We start from the raw sequence: 27,874 nt of genomic DNA on the forward strand, positions 1-27,874 counted from the left end.
AATGTTAGTTTTCGGCCGCATTTGACGAAAGCGCTTCCTTCCGCAACCGCCAGTTCCTCGAGGACGGCGCGGGGAGGCGCGCCCGGCGTCCCAGCAGAGTGACGGCCGAATTGGCGGGCGCACCGCCGCGTGTGTGAGACGCACTGCTGCTCGTTGCACCCCCTGTCATTCGCTGGGCGCGTTCAGCCTTCGACACTAGCGGAGGACGCATCTTGTCCCTGGTGTTCAGCGGAGGGCCTGTGCGGGGTGTGGCAGTGTCGTGCTGGAGGGCCCACTGGTAGCGATGTGGGCTTCCTCGCCTCGCCTCGCCTCGCCTCGCCGCGCCTCACACCAGGTGTCTGCGTAGTTTGCAGTGCATTCGCACCATTCCTATCCCTGTCCCTGTCCCCGTCCCGACTTGTCCCGACTTTGCTCGACTGCCGCTCGCTGCCGCTCGGGTCGTGGTCCATATGACAGCGCAAGCACGAAAAACGTCTGCGGGACGAGACGAGACGAGACGAGACGAGACGACTAAGGAATAAATTCGTGGTTACAAATCAAATTTGGAACTCTACATTCCTACACAACAATAGGCGGTGACGTATTTCAGAAATCACCTGCCGATTCGTACTGTTTTGTCGTTTTCAAAGTCTTCTTGGCAAACTTGGTTAGCACATTCTCCCTCAAACTGAGTTAATTACTGCATTTTCGTACCATTACAGTAGTTTAAAAGGCTTAAGGAAGCATCTTTGTCACAACAGAAACGTAGTTTGAAAATTGGGCTGGCAACATAACAAAAAAAAAAAACGGGAAGGGAGCCAACAGCACCCGGGTTGACCCAGGCGGTCACCCATCCAAGTACTAGCCGGGCATGATGATGCTTAACTTCGGTGGTCGGACGAGAACCGGTGTATTCATCATGGTATCGCCGTTGGCGCTCATCTAATGTAGGAGCACGGCAGAATTCGCGTTCGGCTTTTCTCCCAACACACAAAATGTTAGTTTTCGGCCGCATTTGACGAAAGCGCTTCCTTCCGCAACCGCCAGTTCCTCGAGGACGGCGCGGGGAGGCGCGCCCGGCGTCCCAGCAGAGTGACGGCCGAATTGGCGGGCGCACCGCCGCGTGTGTGAGACGCACTGCTGCTCGTTGCACCCCCTGTCATTCGCTGGGCGCGTTCAGCCTTCGACACTAGCGGAGGACGCATCTTGTCCCTGGTGTTCAGCGGAGGGCCTGTGCGGGGTGTGGCAGTGTCGTGCTGGAGGGCCCACTGGTAGCGATGTGGGCTTCCTCGCCTCGCCTCGCCTCGCCTCGCCGCGCCTCACACCAGGTGTCTGCGTAGTTTGCAGTGCATTCGCACCATTCCTATCCCTGTCCCTGTCCCCGTCCCGACTTGTCCCGACTTTGCTCGACTGCCGCTCGCTGCCGCTCGGGTCGTGGTCCATATGACAGCGCAAGCACGAAAAACGTCTGCGGGACGAGACGAGACGAGACGAGACGAGACGACTAAGGAATAAATTCGTGGTTACAAATCAAATTTGGAACTCTACATTCCTACACAACAATAGGCGGTGACGTATTTCAGAAATCACCTGCCGATTCGTACTGTTTTGTCGTTTTCAAAGTCTTCTTGGCAAACTTGGTTAGCACATTCTCCCTCAAACTGAGTTAATTACTGCATTTTCGTACCATTACAGTAGTTTAAAAGGCTTAAGGAAGCATCTTTGTCACAACAGAAACGTAGTTTGAAAATTGGGCTGGCAACATAACAAAAAAAAAAAAACGGGAAGGGAGCCAACAGCACCCGGGTTGACCCAGGCGGTCACCCATCCAAGTACTAGCCGGGCATGATGATGCTTAACTTCGGTGGTCGGACGAGAACCGGTGTATTCATCATGGTATCGCCGTTGGCGCTCATCTAATGTAGGAGCACGGCAGAATTCGCGTTCGGCTTTTCTCCCAACACACAAAATGTTAGTTTTCGGCCGCATTTGACGAAAGCGCTTCCTTCCGCAACCGCCAGTTCCTCGAGGACGGCGCGGGGAGGCGCGCCCGGCGTCCCAGCAGAGTGACGGCCGAATTGGCGGGCGCACCGCCGCGTGTGTGAGACGCACTGCTGCTCGTTGCACCCCCTGTCATTCGCTGGGCGCGTTCAGCCTTCGACACTAGCGGAGGACGCATCTTGTCCCTGGTGTTCAGCGGAGGGCCTGTGCGGGGTGTGGCAGTGTCGTGCTGGAGGGCCCACTGGTAGCGATGTGGGCTTCCTCGCCTCGCCTCGCCTCGCCTCGCCGCGCCTCACACCAGGTGTCTGCGTAGTTTGCAGTGCATTCGCACCATTCCTATCCCTGTCCCTGTCCCCGTCCCGACTTGTCCCGACTTTGCTCGACTGCCGCTCGCTGCCGCTCGGGTCGTGGTCCATATGACAGCGCAAGCACGAAAAACGTCTGCGGGACGAGACGAGACGAGACGAGACGAGACGACTAAGGAATAAATTCGTGGTTACAAATCAAATTTGGAACTCTACATTCCTACACAACAATAGGCGGTGACGTATTTCAGAAATCACCTGCCGATTCGTACTGTTTTGTCGTTTTCAAAGTCTTCTTGGCAAACTTGGTTAGCACATTCTCCCTCAAACTGAGTTAATTACTGCATTTTCGTACCATTACAGTAGTTTAAAAGGCTTAAGGAAGCATCTTTGTCCCAACAGAAACGTAGTTTGAAAATTGGGCTGGCAACATAACAAAAAAAAAAAAACGGGAAGGGAGCCAACAGCACCCGGGTTGACCCAGGCGGTCACCCATCCAAGTACTAGCCGGGCATGATGATGCTTAACTTCGGTGGTCGGACGAGAACCGGTGTATTCATCATGGTATCGCCGTTGGCGCTCATCTAATGTAGGAGCACGGCAGAATTCGCGTTCGGCTTTTCTCCCAACACACAAAATGTTAGTTTTCGGCCGCATTTGACGAAAGCGCTTCCTTCCGCAACCGCCAGTTCCTCGAGGACGGCGCGGGGAGGCGCGCCCGGCGTCCCAGCAGAGTGACGGCCGAATTGGCGGGCGCACCGCCGCGTGTGTGAGACGCACTGCTGCTCGTTGCACCCCCTGTCATTCGCTGGGCGCGTTCAGCCTTCGACACTAGCGGAGGACGCATCTTGTCCCTGGTGTTCAGCGGAGGGCCTGTGCGGGGTGTGGCAGTGTCGTGCTGGAGGGCCCACTGGTAGCGATGTGGGCTTCCTCGCCTCGCCTCGCCTCGCCTCGCCGCGCCACACACCAGGTGTCTGCGTAGTTTGCAGTGCATTCGCACCATTCCTATCCCTGTCCCTGTCCCCGTCCCGACTTGTCCCGACTTTGCTCGACTGCCGCTCGCTGCCGCTCGGGTCGTGGTCCATATGACAGCGCAAGCACGAAAAACGTCTGCGGGACGAGACGAGACGAGACGAGACGAGACGACTAAGGAATAAATTCGTGGTTACAAATCAAATTTGGAACTCTACATTCCTACACAACAATAGGCGGTGACGTATTTCAGAAATCACCTGCCAATTCGTACTGTTTTGTCGTTTTCAAAGTCTTCTTGGCAAACTTGGTTAGCACATTCTCCCTCAAACTGAGTTAATTACTGCATTATCGTACCATTACAGTAGTTTAAACGGTTTAAGGAAGCATCTTTGTCACAACAGAAAGGTAGTTTGAAAATTGGGCTGGCGACATAACAAAAAAAAAAAAACAGGAAGGGAGCCAACAGCACCCGGGTTTCCCAGGCGGTCACCCATCCAAGTACTAGCAGGGCCCGATGATGCTTAACTTCGGTGATCGGACGAGAACCGGTGTATTCATCATGGTATGGCCGTTGGCGCTCATCTAATGTAGGAGCACGGCAGAATTCGCGTTCGGCTTTTCTCCCAACACACAAAATGTTAGTTTTCGGCCGCATTTGACGAAAGCGCTTCCTTCCGCAACCGCCAGTTCCTCGAGGACGGCGCGGGGAGGCGCGCCCGGCGTCCCAGCAGAGTGACGGCCGAATTGGCGGGCGCACCGCCGCGTGTGTGAGACGCACTGCTGCTCGTTGCACCCCCTGTCATTCGCTGGGCGCGTTCAGCCTTCGACACTAGCGGAGGACGCATCTTGTCCCTGGTGTTCAGCGGAGGGCCTGTGCGGGGTGTGGCAGTGTCGTGCTGGAGGGCCCACTGGTAGCGATGTGGGCTTCCTCGCCTCGCCTCGCCTCGCCTCGCCGCGCCTCACACCAGGTGTCTGCGTAGTTTGCAGTGCATTCGCACCATTCCTATCCCTGTCCCTGTCCCCGTCCCGACTTGTCCCGACTTTGCTCGACTGCCGCTCGCTGCCGCTCGGGTCGTGGTCCATATGACAGCGCAAGCACGAAAAACGTCTGCGGGACGAGACGAGACGAGACGAGACGAGACGACTAAGGAATAAATTCGTGGTTACAAATCAAATTTGGAACTCTACATTCCTACACAACAATAGGCGGTGACGTATTTCAGAAATCACCTGCCAATTCGTACTGTTTTGTCGTTTTCAAAGTCTTCTTGGCAAACTTGGTTAGCACATTCTCCCTCAAACTGAGTTAATTACTGCATTATCGTACCATTACAGTAGTTTAAACGGTTTAAGGAAGCATCTTTGTCACAACAGAAAGGTAGTTTGAAAATTGGGCTGGCGACATAACAAAAAAAAAAAAACAGGAAGGGAGCCAACAGCACCCGGGTTTCCCAGGCGGTCACCCATCCAAGTACTAGCAGGGCCCGATGATGCTTAACTTCGGTGATCGGACGAGAACCGGTGTATTCATCATGGTATGGCCGTTGGCGCTCATCTAATGTAGGAGCACGGCAGAATTCGCGTTCGGCTTTTCTCCCAACACACAAAATGTTAGTTTTCGGCCGCATTTGACGAAAGCGCTTCCTTCCGCAACCGCCAGTTCCTCGAGGACGGCGCGGGGAGGCGCGCCCGGCGTCCCAGCAGAGTGACGGCCGAATTGGCGGGCGCACCGCCGCGTGTGTGAGACGCACTGCTGCTCGTTGCACCCCCTGTCATTCGCTGGGCGCGTTCAGCCTTCGACACTAGCGGAGGACGCATCTTGTCCCTGGTGTTCAGCGGAGGGCCTGTGCGGGGTGTGGCAGTGTCGTGCTGGAGGGCCCACTGGTAGCGATGTGGGCTTCCTCGCCTCGCCTCGCCTCGCCTCGCCGCGCCTCACACCAGGTGTCTGCGTAGTTTGCAGTGCATTCGCACCATTCCTATCCCTGTCCCTGTCCCCGTCCCGACTTGTCCCGACTTTGCTCGACTGCCGCTCGCTGCCGCTCGGGTCGTGGTCCATATGACAGCGCAAGCACGAAAAACGTCTGCGGGACGAGACGAGACGAGACGAGACGAGACGACTAAGGAATAAATTCGTGGTTACAAATCAAATTTGGAACTCTACATTCCTACACAACAATAGGCGGTGACGTATTTCAGAAATCACCTGCCAATTCGTACTGTTTTGTCGTTTTCAAAGTCTTCTTGGCAAACTTGGTTAGCACATTCTCCCTCAAACTGAGTTAATTACTGCATTATCGTACCATTACAGTAGTTTAAACGGTTTAAGGAAGCATCTTTGTCACAACAGAAAGGTAGTTTGAAAATTGGGCTGGCGACATAACAAAAAAAAAAAAACAGGAAGGGAGCCAACAGCACCCGGGTTTCCCAGGCGGTCACCCATCCAAGTACTAGCAGGGCCCGATGATGCTTAACTTCGGTGATCGGACGAGAACCGGTGTATTCATCATGGTATGGCCGTTGGCGCTCATCTAATGTAGGAGCACGGCAGAATTCGCGTTCGGCTTTTCTCCCAACACACAAAATGTTAGTTTTCGGCCGCATTTGACGAAAGCGCTTCCTTCCGCAACCGCCAGTTCCTCGAGGACGGCGCGGGGAGGCGCGCCCGGCGTCCCAGCAGAGTGACGGCCGAATTGGCGGGCGCACCGCCGCGTGTGTGAGACGCACTGCTGCTCGTTGCACCCCCTGTCATTCGCTGGGCGCGTTCAGCCTTCGACACTAGCGGAGGACGCATCTTGTCCCTGGTGTTCAGCGGAGGGCCTGTGCGGGGTGTGGCAGTGTCGTGCTGGAGGGCCCACTGGTAGCGATGTGGGCTTCCTCGCCTCGCCTCGCCTCGCCTCGCCGCGCCTCACACCAGGTGTCTGCGTAGTTTGCAGTGCATTCGCACCATTCCTATCCCTGTCCCTGTCCCCGTCCCGACTTGTCCCGACTTTGCTCGACTGCCGCTCGCTGCCGCTCGGGTCGTGGTCCATATGACAGCGCAAGCACGAAAAACGTCTGCGGGACGAGACGAGACGAGACGAGACGAGACGACTAAGGAATAAATTCGTGGTTACAAATCAAATTTGGAACTCTACATTCCTACACAACAATAGGCGGTGACGTATTTCAGAAATCACCTGCCGATTCGTACTGTTTTGTCGTTTTCAAAGTCTTCTTGGCAAACTTGGTTAGCACATTCTCCCTCAAACTGAGTTAATTACTGCATTTTCGTACCATTACAGTAGTTTAAAAGGCTTAAGGAAGCATCTTTGTCACAACAGAAACGTAGTTTGAAAATTGGGCTGGCAACATAACAAAAAAAAAAAAACGGGAAGGGAGCCAACAGCACCCGGGTTGACCCAGGCGGTCACCCATCCAAGTACTAGCCGGGCATGATGATGCTTAACTTCGGTGGTCGGACGAGAACCGGTGTATTCATCATGGTATCGCCGTTGGCGCTCATCTAATGTAGGAGCACGGCAGAATTCGCGTTCGGCTTTTCTCCCAACACACAAAATGTTAGTTTTCGGCCGCATTTGACGAAAGCGCTTCCTTCCGCAACCGCCAGTTCCTCGAGGACGGCGCGGGGAGGCGCGCCCGGCGTCCCAGCAGAGTGACGGCCGAATTGGCGGGCGCACCGCCGCGTGTGTGAGACGCACTGCTGCTCGTTGCACCCCCTGTCATTCGCTGGGCGCGTTCAGCCTTCGACACTAGCGGAGGACGCATCTTGTCCCTGGTGTTCAGCGGAGGGCCTGTGCGGGGTGTGGCAGTGTCGTGCTGGAGGGCCCACTGGTAGCGATGTGGGCTTCCTCGCCTCGCCTCGCCTCGCCTCGCCGCGCCTCGCACCAGGTGTCTGCGTAGTTTGCAGTGCATTCGCACCATTCCTATCCCTGTCCCTGTCCCCGTCCCGACTTGTCCCGACTTTGCTCGACTGCCGCTCGCTGCCGCTCGGGTCGTGGTCCATATGACAGCGCAAGCACGAAAAACGTCTGCGGGACGAGACGAGACGAGACGAGACGAGACGACTAAGGAATAAATTCGTGGTTACAAATCAAATTTGGAACTCTACATTCCTACACAACAATAGGCGGTGACGTATTTCAGAAATCACCTGCCAATTCGTACTGTTTTGTCGTTTTCAAAGTCTTCTTGGCAAACTTGGTTAGCACATTCTCCCTCAAACTGAGTTAATTACTGCATTATCGTACCATTACAGTAGTTTAAACGGTTTAAGGAAGCATCTTTGTCACAACAGAAAGGTAGTTTGAAAATTGGGCTGGCGACATAACAAAAAAAAAAAAACAGGAAGGGAGCCAACAGCACCCGGGTTTCCCAGGCGGTCACCCATCCAAGTACTAGCAGGGCCCGATGATGCTTAACTTCGGTGATCGGACGAGAACCGGTGTATTCATCATGGTATGGCCGTTGGCGCTCATCTAATGTAGGAGCACGGCAGAATTCGCGTTCGGCTTTTCTCCCAACACACAAAATGTTAGTTTTCGGCCGCATTTGACGAAAGCGCTTCCTTCCGCAACCGCCAGTTCCTCGAGGACGGCGCGGGGAGGCGCGCCCGGCGTCCCAGCAGAGTGACGGCCGAATTGGCGGGCGCACCGCCGCGTGTGTGAGACGCACTGCTGCTCGTTGCACCCCCTGTCATTCGCTGGGCGCGTTCAGCCTTCGACACTAGCGGAGGACGCATCTTGTCCCTGGTGTTCAGCGGAGGGCCTGTGCGGGGTGTGGCAGTGTCGTGCTGGAGGGCCCACTGGTAGCGATGTGGGCTTCCTCGCCTCGCCTCGCCTCGCCTCGCCGCGCCTCACACCAGGTGTCTGCGTAGTTTGCAGTGCATTCGCACCATTCCTATCCCTGTCCCTGTCCCCGTCCCGACTTGTCCCGACTTTGCTCGACTGCCGCTCGCTGCCGCTCGGGTCGTGGTCCATATGACAGCGCAAGCACGAAAAACGTCTGCGGGACGAGACGAGACGAGACGAGACGAGACGACTAAGGAATAAATTCGTGGTTACAAATCAAATTTGGAACTCTACATTCCTACACAACAATAGGCGGTGACGTATTTCAGAAATCACCTGCCAATTCGTACTGTTTTGTCGTTTTCAAAGTCTTCTTGGCAAACTTGGTTAGCACATTCTCCCTCAAACTGAGTTAATTACTGCATTATCGTACCATTACAGTAGTTTAAACGGTTTAAGGAAGCATCTTTGTCACAACAGAAAGGTAGTTTGAAAATTGGGCTGGCGACATAACAAAAAAAAAAAAACAGGAAGGGAGCCAACAGCACCCGGGTTTCCCAGGCGGTCACCCATCCAAGTACTAGCAGGGCCCGATGATGCTTAACTTCGGTGATCGGACGAGAACCGGTGTATTCATCATGGTATGGCCGTTGGCGCTCATCTAATGTAGGAGCACGGCAGAATTCGCGTTCGGCTTTTCTCCCAACACACAAAATGTTAGTTTTCGGCCGCATTTGACGAAAGCGCTTCCTTCCGCAACCGCCAGTTCCTCGAGGACGGCGCGGGGAGGCGCGCCCGGCGTCCCAGCAGAGTGACGGCCGAATTGGCGGGCGCACCGCCGCGTGTGTGAGACGCACTGCTGCTCGTTGCACCCCCTGTCATTCGCTGGGCGCGTTCAGCCTTCGACACTAGCGGAGGACGCATCTTGTCCCTGGTGTTCAGCGGAGGGCCTGTGCGGGGTGTGGCAGTGTCGTGCTGGAGGGCCCACTGGTAGCGATGTGGGCTTCCTCGCCTCGCCTCGCCTCGCCTCGCCGCGCCTCACACCAGGTGTCTGCGTAGTTTGCAGTGCATTCGCACCATTCCTATCCCTGTCCCTGTCCCCGTCCCGACTTGTCCCGACTTTGCTCGACTGCCGCTCGCTGCCGCTCGGGTCGTGGTCCATATGACAGCGCAAGCACGAAAAACGTCTGCGGGACGAGACGAGACGAGACGAGACGAGACGACTAAGGAATAAATTCGTGGTTACAAATCAAATTTGGAACTCTACATTCCTACACAACAATAGGCGGTGACGTATTTCAGAAATCACCTGCCGATTCGTACTGTTTTGTCGTTTTCAAAGTCTTCTTGGCAAACTTGGTTAGCACATTCTCCCTCAAACTGAGTTAATTACTGCATTTTCGTACCATTACAGTAGTTTAAAAGGCTTAAGGAAGCATCTTTGTCACAACAGAAACGTAGTTTGAAAATTGGGCTGGCAACATAACAAAAAAAAAAAAACGGGAAGGGAGCCAACAGCACCCGGGTTGACCCAGGCGGTCACCCATCCAAGTACTAGCCGGGCATGATGATGCTTAACTTCGGTGGTCGGACGAGAACCGGTGTATTCATCATGGTATCGCCGTTGGCGCTCATCTAATGTAGGAGCACGGCAGAATTCGCGTTCGGCTTTTCTCCCAACACACAAAATGTTAGTTTTCGGCCGCATTTGACGAAAGCGCTTCCTTCCGCAACCGCCAGTTCCTCGAGGACGGCGCGGGGAGGCGCGCCCGGCGTCCCAGCAGAGTGACGGCCGAATTGGCGGGCGCACCGCCGCGTGTGTGAGACGCACTGCTGCTCGTTGCACCCCCTGTCATTCGCTGGGCGCGTTCAGCCTTCGACACTAGCGGAGGACGCATCTTGTCCCTGGTGTTCAGCGGAGGGCCTGTGCGGGGTGTGGCAGTGTCGTGCTGGAGGGCCCACTGGTAGCGATGTGGGCTTCCTCGCCTCGCCTCGCCTCGCCTCGCCGCGCCTCACACCAGGTGTCTGCGTAGTTTGCAGTGCATTCGCACCATTCCTATCCCTGTCCCTGTCCCCGTCCCGACTTGTCCCGACTTTGCTCGACTGCCGCTCGCTGAGGCTCGGGTCGTGGTCCATATGACAGCGCAAGCACGAAAAACGTCTGCGGGACGAGACGAGACGAGACGAGACGAGACGACTAAGGAATAAATTCGTGGTTACAAATCAAATTTGGAACTCTACATTCCTACACAACAATAGGCGGTGACGTATTTCAGAAATCACCTGCCAATTCGTACTGTTTTGTCGTTTTCAAAGTCTTCTTGGCAAACTTGGTTAGCACATTCTCCCTCAAACTGAGTTAATTACTGCATTATCGTACCATTACAGTAGTTTAAACGGTTTAAGGAAGCATCTTTGTCACAACAGAAAGGTAGTTTGAAAATTGGGCTGGCGACATAACAAAAAAAAAAAAACAGGAAGGGAGCCAACAGCACCCGGGTTTCCCAGGCGGTCACCCATCCAAGTACTAGCAGGGCCCGATGATGCTTAACTTCGGTGATCGGACGAGAACCGGTGTATTCATCATGGTATGGCCGTTGGCGCTCATCTAATGTAGGAGCACGGCAGAATTCGCGTTCGGCTTTTCTCCCAACACACAAAATGTTAGTTTTCGGCCGCATTTGACGAAAGCGCTTCCTTCCGCAACCGCCAGTTCCTCGAGGACGGCGCGGGGAGGCGCGCCCGGCGTCCCAGCAGAGTGACGGCCGAATTGGCGGGCGCACCGCCGCGTGTGTGAGACGCACTGCTGCTCGTTGCACCCCCTGTCATTCGCTGGGCGCGTTCAGCCTTCGACACTAGCGGAGGACGCATCTTGTCCCTGGTGTTCAGCGGAGGGCCTGTGCGGGGTGTGGCAGTGTCGTGCTGGAGGGCCCACTGGTAGCGATGTGGGCTTCCTCGCCTCGCCTCGCCTCGCCTCGCCGCGCCTCACACCAGGTGTCTGCGTAGTTTGCAGTGCATTCGCACCATTCCTATCCCTGTCCCTGTCCCCGTCCCGACTTGTCCCGACTTTGCTCCACTGCCGCTCGCTGCCGCTCGGGTCGTGGTCCATATGACAGCGCAAGCACGAAAAACGTCTGCGGGACGAGACGAGACGAGACGAGACGAGACGACTAAGGAATAAATTCGTGGTTACAAATCAAATTTGGAACTCTACATTCCTACACAACAATAGGCGGTGACGTATTTCAGAAATCACCTGCCAATTCGTACTGTTTTGTCGTTTTCAAAGTCTTCTTGGCAAACTTGGTTAGCACATTCTCCCTCAAACTGAGTTAATTACTGCATTATCGTACCATTACAGTAGTTTAAACGGTTTAAGGAAGCATCTTTGTCACAACAGAAAGGTAGTTTGAAAATTGGGCTGGCGACATAACAAAAAAAAAAAAACAGGAAGGGAGCCAACAGCACCCGGGTTTCCCAGGCGGTCACCCATCCAAGTACTAGCAGGGCCCGATGATGCTTAACTTCGGTGATCGGACGAGAACCGGTGTATTCATCATGGTATGGCCGTTGGCGCTCATCTAATGTAGGAGCACGGCAGAATTCGCGTTCGGCTTTTCTCCCAACACACAAAATGTTAGTTTTCGGCCGCATTTGACGAAAGCGCTTCCTTCCGCAACCGCCAGTTCCTCGAGGACGGCGCGGGGAGGCGCGCCCGGCGTCCCAGCAGAGTGACGGCCGAATTGGCGGGCGCACCGCCGCGTGTGTGAGACGCACTGCTGCTCGTTGCACCCCCTGTCATTCGCTGGGCGCGTTCAGCCTTCGACACTAGCGGAGGACGCATCTTGTCCCTGGTGTTCAGCGGAGGGCCTGTGCGGGGTGTGGCAGTGTCGTGCTGGAGGGCCCACTGGTAGCGATGTGGGCTTCCTCGCCTCGCCTCGCCTCGCCTCGCCGCGCCTCACACCAGGTGTCTGCGTAGTTTGCAGTGCATTCGCACCATTCCTATCCCTGTCCCTGTCCCCGTCCCGACTTGTCCCGACTTTGCTCGACTGCCGCTCGCTGCCGCTCGGGTCGTGGTCCATATGACAGCGCAAGCACGAAAAACGTCTGCGGGACGAGACGAGACGAGACGAGACGAGACGACTAAGGAATAAATTCGTGGTTACAAATCAAATTTGGAACTCTACATTCCTACACAACAATAGGCGGTGACGTATTTCAGAAATCACCTGCCGATTCGTACTGTTTTGTCGTTTTCAAAGTCTTCTTGGCAAACTTGGTTAGCACATTCTCCCTCAAACTGAGTTAATTACTGCATTTTCGTACCATTACAGTAGTTTAAAAGGCTTAAGGAAGCATCTTTGTCACAACAGAAACGTAGTTTGAAAATTGGGCTGGCAACATAACAAAAAAAAAAAAACGGGAAGGGAGCCAACAGCACCCGGGTTGACCCAGGCGGTCACCCATCCAAGTACTAGCCGGGCATGATGATGCTTAACTTCGGTGGTCGGACGAGAACCGGTGTATTCATCATGGTATCGCCGTTGGCGCTCATCTAATGTAGGAGCACGGCAGAATTCGCGTTCGGCTTTTCTCCCAACACACAAAATGTTAGTTTTCGGCCGCATTTGACGAAAGCGCTTCCTTCCGCAACCGCCAGTTCCTCGAGGACGGCGCGGGGAGGCGCGCCCGGCGTCCCAGCAGAGTGACGGCCGAATTGGCGGGCGCACCGCCGCGTGTGTGAGACGCACTGCTGCTCGTTGCACCCCCTGTCATTCGCTGGGCGCGTTCAGCCTTCGACACTAGCGGAGGACGCATCTTGTCCCTGGTGTTCAGCGGAGGGCCTGTGCGGGGTGTGGCAGTGTCGTGCTGGAGGGCCCACTGGTAGCGATGTGGGCTTCCTCGCCTCGCCTCGCCTCGCCTCGCCGCGCCTCACACCAGGTGTCTGCGTAGTTTGCAGTGCATTCGCACCATTCCTATCCCTGTCCCTGTCCCCGTCCCGACTTGTCCCGACTTTGCTCGACTGCCGCTCGCTGCCGCTCGGGTCGTGGTCCATATGACAGCGCAAGCACGAAAAACGTCTGCGGGACGAGACGAGACGAGACGAGACGAGACGACTAAGGAATAAATTCGTGGTTACAAATCAAATTTGGAACTCTACATTCCTACACAACAATAGGCGGTGACGTATTTCAGAAATCACCTGCCAATTCGTACTGTTTTGTCGTTTTCAAAGTCTTCTTGGCAAACTTGGTTAGCACATTCTCCCTCAAACTGAGTTAATTACTGCATTATCGTACCATTACAGTAGTTTAAACGGTTTAAGGAAGCATCTTTGTCACAACAGAAAGGTAGTTTGAAAATTGGGCTGGCGACATAACAAAAAAAAAAAAACAGGAAGGGAGCCAACAGCACCCGGGTTTCCCAGGCGGTCACCCATCCAAGTACTAGCAGGGCCCGATGATGCTTAACTTCGGTGATCGGACGAGAACCGGTGTATTCATCATGGTATGGCCGTTGGCGCTCATCTAATGTAGGAGCACGGCAGAATTCGCGTTCGGCTTTTCTCCCAACACACAAAATGTTAGTTTTCGGCCGCATTTGACGAAAGCGCTTCCTTCCGCAACCGCCAGTTCCTCGAGGACGGCGCGGGGAGGCGCGCCCGGCGTCCCAGCAGAGTGACGGCCGAATTGGCGGGCGCACCGCCGCGTGTGTGAGACGCACTGCTGCTCGTTGCACCCCCTGTCATTCGCTGGGCGCGTTCAGCCTTCGACACTAGCGGAGGACGCATCTTGTCCCTGGTGTTCAGCGGAGGGCCTGTGCGGGGTGTGGCAGTGTCGTGCTGGAGGGCCCACTGGTAGCGATGTGGGCTTCCTCGCCTCGCCTCGCCTCGCCTCGCCGCGCCTCACACCAGGTGTCTGCGTAGTTTGCAGTGCATTCGCACCATTCCTATCCCTGTCCCTGTCCCCGTCCCGACTTGTCCCGACTTTGCTCGACTGCCGCTCGCTGCCGCTCGGGTCGTGGTCCATATGACAGCGCAAGCACGAAAAACGTCTGCGGGACGAGACGAGACGAGACGAGACGAGACGACTAAGGAATAAATTCGTGGTTACAAATCAAATTTGGAACTCTACATTCCTACACAACAATAGGCGGTGACGTATTTCAGAAATCACCTGCCAATTCGTACTGTTTTGTCGTTTTCAAAGTCTTCTTGGCAAACTTGGTTAGCACATTCTCCCTCAAACTGAGTTAATTACTGCATTATCGTACCATTACAGTAGTTTAAACGGTTTAAGGAAGCATCTTTGTCACAACAGAAAGGTAGTTTGAAAATTGGGCTGGCGACATAACAAAAAAAAAAAAACAGGAAGGGAGCCAACAGCACCCGGGTTTCCCAGGCGGTCACCCATCCAAGTACTAGCAGGGCCCGATGATGCTTAACTTCGGTGATCGGACGAGAACCGGTGTATTCATCATGGTATGGCCGTTGGCGCTCATCTAATGTAGGAGCACGGCAGAATTCGCGTTCGGCTTTTCTCCCAACACACAAAATGTTAGTTTTCGGCCGCATTTGACGAAAGCGCTTCCTTCCGCAACCGCCAGTTCCTCGAGGACGGCGCGGGGAGGCGCGCCCGGCGTCCCAGCAGAGTGACGGCCGAATTGGCGGGCGCACCGCCGCGTGTGTGAGACGCACTGCTGCTCGTTGCACCCCCTGTCATTCGCTGGGCGCGTTCAGCCTTCGACACTAGCGGAGGACGCATCTTGTCCCTGGTGTTCAGCGGAGGGCCTGTGCGGGGTGTGGCAGTGTCGTGCTGGAGGGCCCACTGGTAGCGATGTGGGCTTCCTCGCCTCGCCTCGCCTCGCCTCGCCGCGCCTCACACCAGGTGTCTGCGTAGTTTGCAGTGCATTCGCACCATTCCTATCCCTGTCCCTGTCCCCGTCCCGACTTGTCCCGACTTTGCTCGACTGCCGCTCGCTGCCGCTCGGGTCGTGGTCCATATGACAGCGCAAGCACGAAAAACGTCTGCGGGACGAGACGAGACGAGACGAGACGAGACGACTAAGGAATAAATTCGTGGTTACAAATCAAATTTGGAACTCTACATTCCTACACAACAATAGGCGGTGACGTATTTCAGAAATCACCTGCCGATTCGTACTGTTTTGTCGTTTTCAAAGTCTTCTTGGCAAACTTGGTTAGCACATTCTCCCTCAAACTGAGTTAATTACTGCATTTTCGTACCATTACAGTAGTTTAAAAGGCTTAAGGAAGCATCTTTGTCACAACAGAAACGTAGTTTGAAAATTGGGCTGGCAACATAACAAAAAAAAAAAAAACGGGAAGGGAGCCAACAGCACCCGGGTTGACCCAGGCGGTCACCCATCCAAGTACTAGCCGGGCATGATGATGCTTAACTTCGGTGGTCGGACGAGAACCGGTGTATTCATCATGGTATCGCCGTTGGCGCTCATCTAATGTAGGAGCACGGCAGAATTCGCGTTCGGCTTTTCTCCCAACACACAAAATGTTAGTTTTCGGCCGCATTTGACGAAAGCGCTTCCTTCCGCAACCGCCAGTTCCTCGAGGACGGCGCGGGGAGGCGCGCCCGGCGTCCCAGCAGAGTGACGGCCGAATTGGCGGGCGCACCGCCGCGTGTGTGAGACGCACTGCTGCTCGTTGCACCCCCTGTCATTCGCTGGGCGCGTTCAGCCTTCGACACTTGCGGAGGACGCATCTTGTCCCTGGTGTTCAGCGGAGGGCCTGTGCGGGGTGTGGCAGTGTCGTGCTGGAGGGCCCACTGGTAGCGATGTGGGCTTCCTCGCCTCGCCTCGCCTCGCCTCGCCGCGCCTCACACCAGGTGTCTGCGTAGTTTGCAGTGCATTCGCACCATTCCTATCCCTGTCCCTGTCCCCGTCCCGACTTGTCCCGACTTTGCTCGACTGCCGCTCGCTGCCGCTCGGGTCGTGGTCCATATGACAGCGCAAGCACGAAAAACGTCTGCGGGACGAGACGAGACGAGACGAGACGAGACGACTAAGGAATAAATTCGTGGTTACAAATCAAATTTGGAACTCTACATTCCTACACAACAATAGGCGGTGACGTATTTCAGAAATCACCTGCCAATTCGTACTGTTTTGTCGTTTTCAAAGTCTTCTTGGCAAACTTGGTTAGCACATTCTCCCTCAAACTGAGTTAATTACTGCATTATCGTACCATTACAGTAGTTTAAACGGTTTAAGGAAGCATCTTTGTCACAACAGAAAGGTAGTTTGAAAATTGGGCTGGCGACATAACAAAAAAAAAAAAAACAGGAAGGGAGCCAACAGCACCCGGGTTTCCCAGGCGGTCACCCATCCAAGTACTAGCAGGGCCCGATGATGCTTAACTTCGGTGATCGGACGAGAACCGGTGTATTCATCATGGTATGGCCGTTGGCGCTCATCTAATGTAGGAGCACGGCAGAATTCGCGTTCGGCTTTTCTCCCAACACACAAAATGTTAGTTTTCGGCCGCATTTGACGAAAGCGCTTCCTTCCGCAACCGCCAGTTCCTCGAGGACGGCGCGGGGAGGCGCGCCCGGCGTCCCAGCAGAGTGACGGCCGAATTGGCGGGCGCACCGCCGCGTGTGTGAGACGCACTGCTGCTCGTTGCACCCCCTGTCATTCGCTGGGCGCGTTCAGCCTTCGACACTAGCGGAGGACGCATCTTGTCCCTGGTGTTCAGCGGAGGGCCTGTGCGGGGTGTGGCAGTGTCGTGCTGGAGGGCCCACTGGTAGCGATGTGGGCTTCCTCGCCTCGCCTCGCCTCGCCTCGCCGCGCCTCACACCAGGTGTCTGCGTAGTTTGCAGTGCATTCGCACCATTCCTATCCCTGTCCCTGTCCCCGTCCCGACTTGTCCCGACTTTGCTCGACTGCCGCTCGCTGCCGCTCGGGTCGTGGTCCATATGACAGCGCAAGCACGAAAAACGTCTGCGGGACGAGACGAGACGAGACGAGACGAGACGACTAAGGAATAAATTCGTGGTTACAAATCAAATTTGGAACTCTACATTCCTACACAACAATAGGCGGTGACGTATTTCAGAAATCACCTGCCAATTCGTACTGTTTTGTCGTTTTCAAAGTCTTCTTGGCAAACTTGGTTAGCACATTCTCCCTCAAACTGAGTTAATTACTGCATTATCGTACCATTACAGTAGTTTAAACGGTTTAAGGAAGCATCTTTGTCACAACAGAAAGGTAGTTTGAAAATTGGGCTGGCGACATAACAAAAAAAAAAAAACAGGAAGGGAGCCAACAGCACCCGGGTTTCCCAGGCGGTCACCCATCCAAGTACTACCAGGGCCCGATGATGCTTAACTTCGGTGATCGGACGAGAACCGGTGTATTCATCATGGTATGGCCGTTGGCGCTCATCTAATGTAGGAGCACGGCAGAATTCGCGTTCGGCTTTTCTCCCAACACACAAAATGTTAGTTTTCGGCCGCATTTGACGAAAGCGCTTCCTTCCGCAACCGCCAGTTCCTCGAGGACGGCGCGGGGAGGCGCGCCCGGCGTCCCAGCAGAGTGACGGCCGAATTGGCGGGCGCACCGCCGCGTGTGTGAGACGCACTGCTGCTCGTTGCACCCCCTGTCATTCGCTGGGCGCGTTCAGCCTTCGACACTAGCGGAGGACGCATCTTGTCCCTGGTGTTCAGCGGAGGGCCTGTGCGGGGTGTGGCAGTGTCGTGCTGGAGGGCCCACTGGTAGCGATGTGGGCTTCCTCGCCTCGCCTCGCCTCGCCTCGCCGCGCCTCACACCAGGTGTCTGCGTAGTTTGCAGTGCATTCGCACCATTCCTATCCCTGTCCCTGTCCCCGTCCCGACTTGTCCCGACTTTGCTCGACTGCCGCTCGCTGCCGCTCGGGTCGTGGTCCATATGACAGCGCAAGCACGAAAAACGTCTGCGGGACGAGACGAGACGAGACGAGACGAGACGACTAAGGAATAAATTCGTGGTTACAAATCAAATTTGGAACTCTACATTCCTACACAACAATAGGCGGTGACGTATTTCAGAAATCACCTGCCAATTCGTACTGTTTTGTCGTTTTCAAAGTCTTCTTGGCAAACTTGGTTAGCACATTCTCCCTCAAACTGAGTTAATTACTGCATTATCGTACCATTACAGTAGTTTAAACGGTTTAAGGAAGCATCTTTGTCACAACAGAAAGGTAGTTTGAAAATTGGGCTGGCGACATAACAAAAAAAAAAAAACAGGAAGGGAGCCAACAGCACCCGGGTTTCCCAGGCGGTCACCCATCCAAGTACTAGCAGGGCCCGATGATGCTTAACTTCGGTGATCGGACGAGAACCGGTGTATTCATCATGGTATGGCCGTTGGCGCTCATCTAATGTAGGAGCACGGCAGAATTCGCGTTCGGCTTTTCTCCCAACACACAAAATGTTAGTTTTCGGCCGCATTTGACGAAAGCGCTTCCTTCCGCAACCGCCAGTTCCTCGAGGACGGCGCGGGGAGGCGCGCCCGGCGTCCCAGCAGAGTGACGGCCGAATTGGCGGGCGCACCGCCGCGTGTGTGAGACGCACTGCTGCTCGTTGCACCCCCTGTCATTCGCTGGGCGCGTTCAGCCTTCGACACTAGCGGAGGACGCATCTTGTCCCTGGTGTTCAGCGGAGGGCCTGTGCGGGGTGTGGCAGTGTCGTGCTGGAGGGCCCACTGGTAGCGATGTGGGCTTCCTCGCCTCGCCTCGCCTCGCCTCGCCGCGCCTCACACCAGGTGTCTGCGTAGTTTGCAGTGCATTCGCACCATTCCTATCCCTGTCCCTGTCCCCGTCCCGACTTGTCCCGACTTTGCTCGACTGCCGCTCGCTGCCGCTCGGGTCGTGGTCCATATGACAGCGCAAGCACGAAAAACGTCTGCGGGACGAGACGAGACGAGACGAGACGAGACGACTAAGGAATAAATTCGTGGTTACAAATCAAATTTGGAACTCTACATTCCTACACAACAATAGGCGGTGACGTATTTCAGAAATCACCTGCCGATTCGTACTGTTTTGTCGTTTTCAAAGTCTTCTTGGCAAACTTGGTTAGCACATTCTCCCTCAAACTGAGTTAATTACTGCATTTTCGTACCATTACAGTAGTTTAAAAGGCTTAAGGAAGCATCTTTGTCACAACAGAAACGTAGTTTGAAAATTGGGCTGGCAACATAACAAAAAAAAAAAAACGGGAAGGGAGCCAACAGCACCCGGGTTGACCCAGGCGGTCACCCATCCAAGTACTAGCCGGGCATGATGATGCTTAACTTCGGTGGTCGGACGAGAACCGGTGTATTCATCATGGTATCGCCGTTGGCGCTCATCTAATGTAGGAGCACGGCAGAATTCGCGTTCGGCTTTTCTCCCAACACACAAAATGTTAGTTTTCGGCCGCATTTGACGAAAGCGCTTCCTTCCGCAACCGCCAGTTCCTCGAGGACGGCGCGGGGAGGCGCGCCCGGCGACCCAGCAGAGTGACGGCCGAATTGGCGGGCGCACCGCCGCGTGTGTGAGACGCACTGCTGCTCGTTGCACCCCCTGTCATTCGCTGGGCGCGTTCAGCCTTCGACACTAGCGGAGGACGCATCTTGTCCCTGGTGTTCAGCGGAGGGCCTGTGCGGGGTGTGGCAGTGTCGTGCTGGAGGGCCCACTGGTAGCGATGTGGGCTTCCTCGCCTCGCCTCGCCTCGCCTCGCCGCGCCTCACACCAGGTGTCTGCGTAGTTTGCAGTGCATTCGCACCATTCCTATCCCTGTCCCTGTCCCCGTCCCGACTTGTCCCGACTTTGCTCGACTGCCGCTCGCTGCCGCTCGGGTCGTGGTCCATATGACAGCGCAAGCACGAAAAACGTCTGCGGGACGAGACGAGACGAGACGAGACGAGACGACTAAGGAATAAATTCGTGGTTACAAATCAAATTTGGAACTCTACATTCCTACACAACAATAGGCGGTGACGTATTTCAGAAATCACCTGCCAATTCGTACTGTTTTGTCGTTTTCAAAGTCTTCTTGGCAAACTTGGTTAGCACATTCTCCCTCAAACTGAGTTAATTACTGCATTATCGTACCATTACAGTAGTTTAAACGGTTTAAGGAAGCATCTTTGTCACAACAGAAAGGTAGTTTGAAAATTGGGCTGGCGACATAACAAAAAAAAAAAAACAGGAAGGGAGCCAACAGCACCCGGGTTTCCCAGGCGGTCACCCATCCAAGTACTACCAGGGCCCGATGATGCTTAACTTCGGTGATCGGACGAGAACCGGTGTATTCATCATGGTATGGCCGTTGGCGCTCATCTAATGTAGGAGCACGGCAGAATTCGCGTTCGGCTTTTCTCCCAACACACAAAATGTTAGTTTTCGGCCGCATTTGACGAAAGCGCTTCCTTCCGCAACCGCCAGTTCCTCGAGGACGGCGCGGGGAGGCGCGCCCGGCGTCCCAGCAGAGTGACGGCCGAATTGGCGGGCGCACCGCCGCGTGTGTGAGACGCACTGCTGCTCGTTGCACCCCCTGTCATTCGCTGGGCGCGTTCAGCCTTCGACACTAGCGGAGGACGCATCTTGTCCCTGGTGTTCAGCGGAGGGCCTGTGCGGGGTGTGGCAGTGTCGTGCTGGAGGGCCCACTGGTAGCGATGTGGGCTTCCTCGCCTCGCCTCGCCTCGCCTCGCCGCGCCTCACACCAGGTGTCTGCGTAGTTTGCAGTGCATTCGCACCATTCCTATCCCTGTCCCTGTCCCCGTCCCGACTTGTCCCGACTTTGCTCGACTGCCGCTCGCTGCCGCTCGGGTCGTGGTCCATATGACAGCGCAAGCACGAAAAACGTCTGCGGGACGAGACGAGACGAGACGAGACGAGACGACTAAGGAATAAATTCGTGGTTACAAATCAAATTTGGAACTCTACATTCCTACACAACAATAGGCGGTGACGTATTTCAGAAATCACCTGCCAATTCGTACTGTTTTGTCGTTTTCAAAGTCTTCTTGGCAAACTTGGTTAGCACATTCTCCCTCAAACTGAGTTAATTACTGCATTATCGTACCATTACAGTAGTTTAAACGGTTTAAGGAAGCATCTTTGTCACAACAGAAAGGTAGTTTGAAAATTGGGCTGGCGACATAACAAAAAAAAAAAAACAGGAAGGGAGCCAACAGCACCCGGGTTTCCCAGGCGGTCACCCATCCAAGTACTAGCAGGGCCCGATGATGCTTAACTTCGGTGATCGGACGAGAACCGGTGTATTCATCATGGTATGGCCGTTGGCGCTCATCTAATGTAGGAGCACGGCAGAATTCGCGTTCGGCTTTTCTCCCAACACACAAAATGTTAGTTTTCGGCCGCATTTGACGAAAGCGCTTCCTTCCGCAACCGCCAGTTCCTCGAGGACGGCGCGGGGAGGCGCGCCCGGCGTCCCAGCAGAGTGACGGCCGAATTGGCGGGCGCACCGCCGCGTGTGTGAGACGCACTGCTGCTCGTTGCACCCCCTGTCATTCGCTGGGCGCGTTCAGCCTTCGACACTAGCGGAGGACGCATCTTGTCCCTGGTGTTCAGCGGAGGGCCTGTGCGGGGTGTGGCAGTGTCGTGCTGGAGGGCCCACTGGTAGCGATGTGGGCTTCCTCGCCTCGCCTCGCCTCGCCTCGCCGCGCCTCACACCAGGTGTCTGCGTAGTTTGCAGTGCATTCGCACCATTCCTATCCCTGTCCCTGTCCCCGTCCCGACTTGTCCCGACTTTGCTCCACTGCCGCTCGCTGCCGCTCGGGTCGTGGTCCATATGACAGCGCAAGCACGAAAAACGTCTGCGGGACGAGACGAGACGAGACGAGACGAGACGACTAAGGAATAAATTCGTGGTTACAAATCAAATTTGGAACTCTACATTCCTACACAACAATAGGCGGTGACGTATTTCAGAAATCACCTGCCGATTCGTACTGTTTTGTCGTTTTCAAAGTCTTCTTGGCAAACTTGGTTAGCACATTCTCCCTCAAACTGAGTTAATTACTGCATTTTCGTACCATTACAGTAGTTTAAAAGGCTTAAGGAAGCATCTTTGTCACAACAGAAACGTAGTTTGAAAATTGGGCTGGCAACATAACAAAAAAAAAAAAACGGGAAGGGAGCCAACAGCACCCGGGTTGACCCAGGCGGTCACCCATCCAAGTACTAGCCGGGCATGATGATGCTTAACTTCGGTGGTCGGACGAGAACCGGTGTATTCATCATGGTATCGCCGTTGGCGCTCATCTAATGTAGGAGCACGGCAGAATTCGCGTTCGGCTTTTCTCCCAACACACAAAATGTTAGTTTTCGGCCGCATTTGACGAAAGCGCTTCCTTCCGCAACCGCCAGTTCCTCGAGGACGGCGCGGGGAGGCGCGCCCGGCGACCCAGCAGAGTGACGGCCGAATTGGCGGGCGCACCGCCGCGTGTGTGAGACGCACTGCTGCTCGTTGCACCCCCTGTCATTCGCTGGGCGCGTTCAGCCTTCGACACTAGCGGAGGACGCATCTTGTCCCTGGTGTTCAGCGGAGGGCCTGTGCGGGGTGTGGCAGTGTCGTGCTGGAGGGCCCACTGGTAGCGATGTGGGCTTCCTCGCCTCGCCTCGCCTCGCCTCGCCGCGCCTCACACCAGGTGTCTGCGTAGTTTGCAGTGCATTCGCACCATTCCTATCCCTGTCCCTGTCCCCGTCCCGACTTGTCCCGACTTTGCTCGACTGCCGCTCGCTGCCGCTCGGGTCGTGGTCCATATGACAGCGCAAGCACGAAAAACGTCTGCGGGACGAGACGAGACGAGACGAGACGAGACGACTAAGGAATAAATTCGTGGTTACAAATCAAATTTGGAACTCTACATTCCTACACAACAATAGGCGGTGACGTATTTCAGAAATCACCTGCCAATTCGTACTGTTTTGTCGTTTTCAAAGTCTTCTTGGCAAACTTGGTTAGCACATTCTCCCTCAAACTGAGTTAATTACTGCATTATCGTACCATTACAGTAGTTTAAACGGTTTAAGGAAGCATCTTTGTCACAACAGAAAGGTAGTTTGAAAATTGGGCTGGCGACATAACAAAAAAAAAAAAACAGGAAGGGAGCCAACAGCACCCGGGTTTCCCAGGCGGTCACCCATCCAAGTACTAGCAGGGCCCGATGATGCTTAACTTCGGTGATCGGACGAGAACCGGTGTATTCATCATGGTATGGCCGTTGGCGCTCATCTAATGTAGGAGCACGGCAGAATTCGCGTTCGGCTTTTCTCCCAACACACAAAATGTTAGTTTTCGGCCGCATTTGACGAAAGCGCTTCCTTCCGCAACCGCCAGTTCCTCGAGGACGGCGCGGGGAGGCGCGCCCGGCGTCCCAGCAGAGTGACGGCCGAATTGGCGGGCGCACCGCCGCGTGTGTGAGACGCACTGCTGCTCGTTGCACCCCCTGTCATTCGCTGGGCGCGTTCAGCCTTCGACACTAGCGGAGGACGCATCTTGTCCCTGGTGTTCAGCGGAGGGCCTGTGCGGGGTGTGGCAGTGTCGTGCTGGAGGGCCCACTGGTAGCGATGTGGGCTTCCTCGCCTCGCCTCGCCTCGCCTCGCCGCGCCTCACACCAGGTGTCTGCGTAGTTTGCAGTGCATTCGCACCATTCCTATCCCTGTCCCTGTCCCCGTCCCGACTTGTCCCGACTTTGCTCGACTGCCGCTCGCTGCCGCTCGGGTCGTGGTCCATATGACAGCGCAAGCACGAAAAACGTCTGCGGGACGAGACGAGACGAGACGAGACGAGACGACTAAGGAATAAATTCGTGGTTACAAATCAAATTTGGAACTCTACATTCCTACACAACAATAGGCGGTGACGTATTTCAGAAATCACCTGCCGATTCGTACTGTTTTGTCGTTTTCAAAGTCTTCTTGGCAAACTTGGTTAGCACATTCTCCCTCAAACTGAGTTAATTACTGCATTTTCGTACCATTACAGTAGTTTAAAAGGCTTAAGGAAGCATCTTTGTCACAACAGAAACGTAGTTTGAAAATTGGGCTGGCAACATAACAAAAAAAAAAAAACGGGAAGGGAGCCAACAGCACCCGGGTTGACCCAGGCGGTCACCCATCCAAGTACTAGCCGGGCATGATGATGCTTAACTTCGGTGGTCGGACGAGAACCGGTGTATTCATCATGGTATCGCCGTTGGCGCTCATCTAATGTAGGAGCACGGCAGAATTCGCGTTCGGCTTTTCTCCCAACACACAAAATGTTAGTTTTCGGCCGCATTTGACGAAAGCGCTTCCTTCCGCAACCGCCAGTTCCTCGAGGACGGCGCGGGGAGGCGCGCCCGGCGTCCCAGCAGAGTGACGGCCGAATTGGCGGGCGCACCGCCGCGTGTGTGAGACGCACTGCTGCTCGTTGCACCCCCTGTCATTCGCTGGGCGCGTTCAGCCTTCGACACTAGCGGAGGACGCATCTTGTCCCTGGTGTTCAGCGGAGGGCCTGTGCGGGGTGTGGCAGTGTCGTGCTGGAGGGCCCACTGGTAGCGATGTGGGCTTCCTCGCCTCGCCTCGCCTCGCCTCGCCGCGCCTCACACCAGGTGTCTGCGTAGTTTGCAGTGCATTCGCACCATTCCTATCCCTGTCCCTGTCCCCGTCCCGACTTGTCCCGACTTTGCTCGACTGCCGCTCGCTGCCGCTCGGGTCGTGGTCCATATGACAGCGCAAGCACGAAAAACGTCTGCGGGACGAGACGAGACGAGACGAGACGAGACGACTAAGGAATAAATTCGTGGTTACAAATCAAATTTGGAACTCTACATTCCTACACAACAATAGGCGGTGACGTATTTCAGAAATCACCTGCCGATTCGTACTGTTTTGTCGTTTTCAAAGTCTTCTTGGCAAACTTGGTTAGCACATTCTCCCTCAAACTGAGTTAATTACTGCATTTTCGTACCATTACAGTAGTTTAAAAGGCTTAAGGAAGCATCTTTGTCACAACAGAAACGTAGTTTGAAAATTGGGCTGGCAACATAACAAAAAAAAAAAACGGGAAGGGAGCCAACAGCACCCGGGTTGACCCAGGCGGTCACCCATCCAAGTACTAGCCGGGCATGATGATGCTTAACTTCGGTGGTCGGACGAGAACCGGTGTATTCATCATGGTATCGCCGTTGGCGCTCATCTAATGTAGGAGCACGGCAGAATTCGCGTTCGGCTTTTCTCCCAACACACAAAATGTTAGTTTTCGGCCGCATTTGACGAAAGCGCTTCCTTCCGCAACCGCCAGTTCCTCGAGGACGGCGCGGGGAGGCGCGCCCGGCGTCCCAGCAGAGTGACGGCCGAATTGGCGGGCGCACCGCCGCGTGTGTGAGACGCACTGCTGCTCGTTGCACCCCCTGTCATTCGCTGGGCGCGTTCAGCCTTCGACACTAGCGGAGGACGCATCTTGTCCCTGGTGTTCAGCGGAGGGCCTGTGCGGGGTGTGGCAGTGTCGTGCTGGAGGGCCCACTGGTAGCGATGTGGGCTTCCTCGCCTCGCCTCGCCTCGCCTCGCCGCGCCTCACACCAGGTGTCTGCGTAGTTTGCAGTGCATTCGCACCATTCCTATCCCTGTCCCTGTCCCCGTCCCGACTTGTCCCGACTTTGCTCGACTGCCGCTCGCTGCCGCTCGGGTCGTGGTCCATATGACAGCGCAAGCACGAAAAACGTCTGCGGGACGAGACGAGACGAGACGAGACGAGACGACTAAGGAATAAATTCGTGGTTACAAATCAAATTTGGAACTCTACATTCCTACACAACAATAGGCGGTGACGTATTTCAGAAATCACCTGCCGATTCGTACTGTTTTGTCGTTTTCAAAGTCTTCTTGGCAAACTTGGTTAGCACATTCTCCCTCAAACTGAGTTAATTACTGCATTTTCGTACCATTACAGTAGTTTAAAAGGCTTAAGGAAGCATCTTTGTCACAACAGAAACGTAGTTTGAAAATTGGGCTGGCAACATAACAAAAAAAAAAAAACGGGAAGGGAGCCAACAGCACCCGGGTTGACCCAGGCGGTCACCCATCCAAGTACTAGCCGGGCATGATGATGCTTAACTTCGGTGGTCGGACGAGAACCGGTGTATTCATCATGGTATCGCCGTTGGCGCTCATCTAATGTAGGAGCACGGCAGAATTCGCGTTCGGCTTTTCTCCCAACACACAAAATGTTAGTTTTCGGCCGCATTTGACGAAAGCGCTTCCTTCCGCAACCGCCAGTTCCTCGAGGACGGCGCGGGGAGGCGCGCCCGGCGTCCCAGCAGAGTGACGGCCGAATTGGCGGGCGCACCGCCGCGTGTGTGAGACGCACTGCTGCTCGTTGCACCCCCTGTCATTCGCTGGGCGCGTTCAGCCTTCGACACTAGCGGAGGACGCATCTTGTCCCTGGTGTTCAGCGGAGGGCCTGTGCGGGGTGTGGCAGTGTCGTGCTGGAGGGCCCACTGGTAGCGATGTGGGCTTCCTCGCCTCGCCTCGCCTCGCCTCGCCGCGCCTCACACCAGGTGTCTGCGTAGTTTGCAGTGCATTCGCACCATTCCTATCCCTGTCCCTGTCCCCGTCCCGACTTGTCCCGACTTTGCTCGACTGCCGCTCGCTGCCGCTCGGGTCGTGGTCCATATGACAGCGCAAGCACGAAAAACGTCTGCGGGACGAGACGAGACGAGACGAGACGAGACGACTAAGGAATAAATTCGTGGTTACAAATCAAATTTGGAACTCTACATTCCTACACAACAATAGGCGGTGACGTATTTCAGAAATCACCTGCCGATTCGTACTGTTTTGTCGTTTTCAAAGTCTTCTTGGCAAACTTGGTTAGCACATTCTCCCTCAAACTGAGTTAATTACTGCATTTTCGTACCATTACAGTAGTTTAAAAGGCTTAAGGAAGCATCTTTGTCACAACAGAAACGTAGTTTGAAAATTGGGCTGGCAACATAACAAAAAAAAAAAAACGGGAAGGGAGCCAACAGCACCCGGGTTGACCCAGGCGGTCACCCATCCAAGTACTAGCCGGGCATGATGATGCTTAACTTCGGTGGTCGGACGAGAACCGGTGTATTCATCATGGTATCGCCGTTGGCGCTCATCTAATGTAGGAGCACGGCAGAATTCGCGTTCGGCTTTTCTCCCAACACACAAAATGTTAGTTTTCGGCCGCATTTGACGAAAGCGCTTCCTTCCGCAACCGCCAGTTCCTCGAGGACGGCGCGGGGAGGCGCGCCCGGCGACCCAGCAGAGTGACGGCCGAATTGGCGGGCGCACCGCCGCGTGTGTGAGACGCACTGCTGCTCGTTGCACCCCCTGTCATTCGCTGGGCGCGTTCAGCCTTCGACACTAGCGGAGGACGCATCTTGTCCCTGGTGTTCAGCGGAGGGCCTGTGCGGGGTGTGGCAGTGTCGTGCTGGAGGGCCCACTGGTAGCGATGTGGGCTTCCTCGCCTCGCCTCGCCTCGCCTCGCCGCGCCTCACACCAGGTGTCTGCGTAGTTTGCAGTGCATTCGCACCATTCCTATCCCTGTCCCTGTCCCCGTCCCGACTTGTCCCGACTTTGCTCGACTGCCGCTCGCTGCCGCTCGGGTCGTGGTCCATATGACAGCGCAAGCACGAAAAACGTCTGCGGGACGAGACGAGACGAGACGAGACGAGACGACTAAGGAATAAATTCGTGGTTACAAATCAAATTTGGAACTCTACATTCCTACACAACAATAGGCGGTGACGTATTTCAGAAATCACCTGCCAATTCGTACTGTTTTG

At 55.0% G+C, this 27,874-nt stretch overlaps 15 non-coding genes and 13 pseudogenes across 15 annotated transcripts; all 28 read right to left on the reverse strand.

Annotated features, from left to right (window-relative positions):
- Positions 1-795: 795 nt before the first annotated feature.
- Positions 796-915, reverse strand: LOC126134382 (5S ribosomal RNA; annotated as a pseudogene).
- An 854-nt stretch (positions 916-1,769) lies between these two features.
- On the reverse strand, positions 1,770-1,889 carry LOC126134383 (5S ribosomal RNA; annotated as a pseudogene).
- An 854-nt stretch (positions 1,890-2,743) lies between these two features.
- Positions 2,744-2,863, reverse strand: LOC126134384 (5S ribosomal RNA; annotated as a pseudogene).
- Positions 2,864-3,717: 854 nt separating this feature from the next.
- On the reverse strand, positions 3,718-3,836 carry LOC126134435 (5S ribosomal RNA). Its single transcript, XR_007527724.1, has one exon. It is a non-coding gene; the product is annotated as a 5S ribosomal RNA (ribosomal RNA).
- An 854-nt stretch (positions 3,837-4,690) lies between these two features.
- On the reverse strand, positions 4,691-4,809 carry LOC126134436 (5S ribosomal RNA). Its single transcript, XR_007527725.1, has one exon. It is a non-coding gene; the product is annotated as a 5S ribosomal RNA (ribosomal RNA).
- Positions 4,810-5,663: 854 nt separating this feature from the next.
- Positions 5,664-5,782, reverse strand: LOC126134437 (5S ribosomal RNA). The gene has a single exon (XR_007527726.1). It is a non-coding gene; the product is annotated as a 5S ribosomal RNA (ribosomal RNA).
- An 854-nt stretch (positions 5,783-6,636) lies between these two features.
- LOC126134386 (5S ribosomal RNA) lies at positions 6,637-6,756 on the reverse strand (annotated as a pseudogene).
- An 854-nt stretch (positions 6,757-7,610) lies between these two features.
- On the reverse strand, positions 7,611-7,729 carry LOC126134438 (5S ribosomal RNA). The gene has a single exon (XR_007527727.1). It is a non-coding gene; the product is annotated as a 5S ribosomal RNA (ribosomal RNA).
- Positions 7,730-8,583: 854 nt separating this feature from the next.
- Positions 8,584-8,702, reverse strand: LOC126134439 (5S ribosomal RNA). The gene has a single exon (XR_007527728.1). It is a non-coding gene; the product is annotated as a 5S ribosomal RNA (ribosomal RNA).
- Positions 8,703-9,556: 854 nt separating this feature from the next.
- On the reverse strand, positions 9,557-9,676 carry LOC126134387 (5S ribosomal RNA; annotated as a pseudogene).
- An 854-nt stretch (positions 9,677-10,530) lies between these two features.
- Positions 10,531-10,649, reverse strand: LOC126134441 (5S ribosomal RNA). The gene has a single exon (XR_007527730.1). It is a non-coding gene; the product is annotated as a 5S ribosomal RNA (ribosomal RNA).
- An 854-nt stretch (positions 10,650-11,503) lies between these two features.
- LOC126134442 (5S ribosomal RNA) lies at positions 11,504-11,622 on the reverse strand. Its single transcript, XR_007527731.1, has one exon. It is a non-coding gene; the product is annotated as a 5S ribosomal RNA (ribosomal RNA).
- An 854-nt stretch (positions 11,623-12,476) lies between these two features.
- LOC126134389 (5S ribosomal RNA) lies at positions 12,477-12,596 on the reverse strand (annotated as a pseudogene).
- Positions 12,597-13,450: 854 nt separating this feature from the next.
- On the reverse strand, positions 13,451-13,569 carry LOC126134443 (5S ribosomal RNA). The gene has a single exon (XR_007527732.1). It is a non-coding gene; the product is annotated as a 5S ribosomal RNA (ribosomal RNA).
- An 854-nt stretch (positions 13,570-14,423) lies between these two features.
- On the reverse strand, positions 14,424-14,542 carry LOC126134445 (5S ribosomal RNA). The gene has a single exon (XR_007527733.1). It is a non-coding gene; the product is annotated as a 5S ribosomal RNA (ribosomal RNA).
- Positions 14,543-15,397: 855 nt separating this feature from the next.
- On the reverse strand, positions 15,398-15,517 carry LOC126134390 (5S ribosomal RNA; annotated as a pseudogene).
- An 855-nt stretch (positions 15,518-16,372) lies between these two features.
- LOC126134446 (5S ribosomal RNA) lies at positions 16,373-16,491 on the reverse strand. Its single transcript, XR_007527734.1, has one exon. It is a non-coding gene; the product is annotated as a 5S ribosomal RNA (ribosomal RNA).
- An 854-nt stretch (positions 16,492-17,345) lies between these two features.
- LOC126134196 (5S ribosomal RNA) lies at positions 17,346-17,464 on the reverse strand. Its single transcript, XR_007527608.1, has one exon. It is a non-coding gene; the product is annotated as a 5S ribosomal RNA (ribosomal RNA).
- An 854-nt stretch (positions 17,465-18,318) lies between these two features.
- LOC126134447 (5S ribosomal RNA) lies at positions 18,319-18,437 on the reverse strand. The gene has a single exon (XR_007527735.1). It is a non-coding gene; the product is annotated as a 5S ribosomal RNA (ribosomal RNA).
- An 854-nt stretch (positions 18,438-19,291) lies between these two features.
- Positions 19,292-19,411, reverse strand: LOC126134391 (5S ribosomal RNA; annotated as a pseudogene).
- An 854-nt stretch (positions 19,412-20,265) lies between these two features.
- LOC126134318 (5S ribosomal RNA) lies at positions 20,266-20,384 on the reverse strand. The gene has a single exon (XR_007527707.1). It is a non-coding gene; the product is annotated as a 5S ribosomal RNA (ribosomal RNA).
- An 854-nt stretch (positions 20,385-21,238) lies between these two features.
- On the reverse strand, positions 21,239-21,357 carry LOC126134448 (5S ribosomal RNA). Its single transcript, XR_007527736.1, has one exon. It is a non-coding gene; the product is annotated as a 5S ribosomal RNA (ribosomal RNA).
- An 854-nt stretch (positions 21,358-22,211) lies between these two features.
- Positions 22,212-22,331, reverse strand: LOC126134392 (5S ribosomal RNA; annotated as a pseudogene).
- Positions 22,332-23,185: 854 nt separating this feature from the next.
- LOC126134449 (5S ribosomal RNA) lies at positions 23,186-23,304 on the reverse strand. The gene has a single exon (XR_007527737.1). It is a non-coding gene; the product is annotated as a 5S ribosomal RNA (ribosomal RNA).
- An 854-nt stretch (positions 23,305-24,158) lies between these two features.
- On the reverse strand, positions 24,159-24,278 carry LOC126134393 (5S ribosomal RNA; annotated as a pseudogene).
- An 853-nt stretch (positions 24,279-25,131) lies between these two features.
- LOC126134394 (5S ribosomal RNA) lies at positions 25,132-25,251 on the reverse strand (annotated as a pseudogene).
- An 854-nt stretch (positions 25,252-26,105) lies between these two features.
- Positions 26,106-26,225, reverse strand: LOC126134395 (5S ribosomal RNA; annotated as a pseudogene).
- An 854-nt stretch (positions 26,226-27,079) lies between these two features.
- LOC126134396 (5S ribosomal RNA) lies at positions 27,080-27,199 on the reverse strand (annotated as a pseudogene).
- Positions 27,200-27,874: the final 675 nt, after the last annotated feature.

This window comes from Schistocerca cancellata, unplaced genomic scaffold (genome assembly GCF_023864275.1).
Source record: "Schistocerca cancellata isolate TAMUIC-IGC-003103 unplaced genomic scaffold, iqSchCanc2.1 HiC_scaffold_601, whole genome shotgun sequence".
Lineage (NCBI taxonomy): Eukaryota > Metazoa > Arthropoda > Insecta > Orthoptera > Acrididae > Schistocerca > Schistocerca cancellata.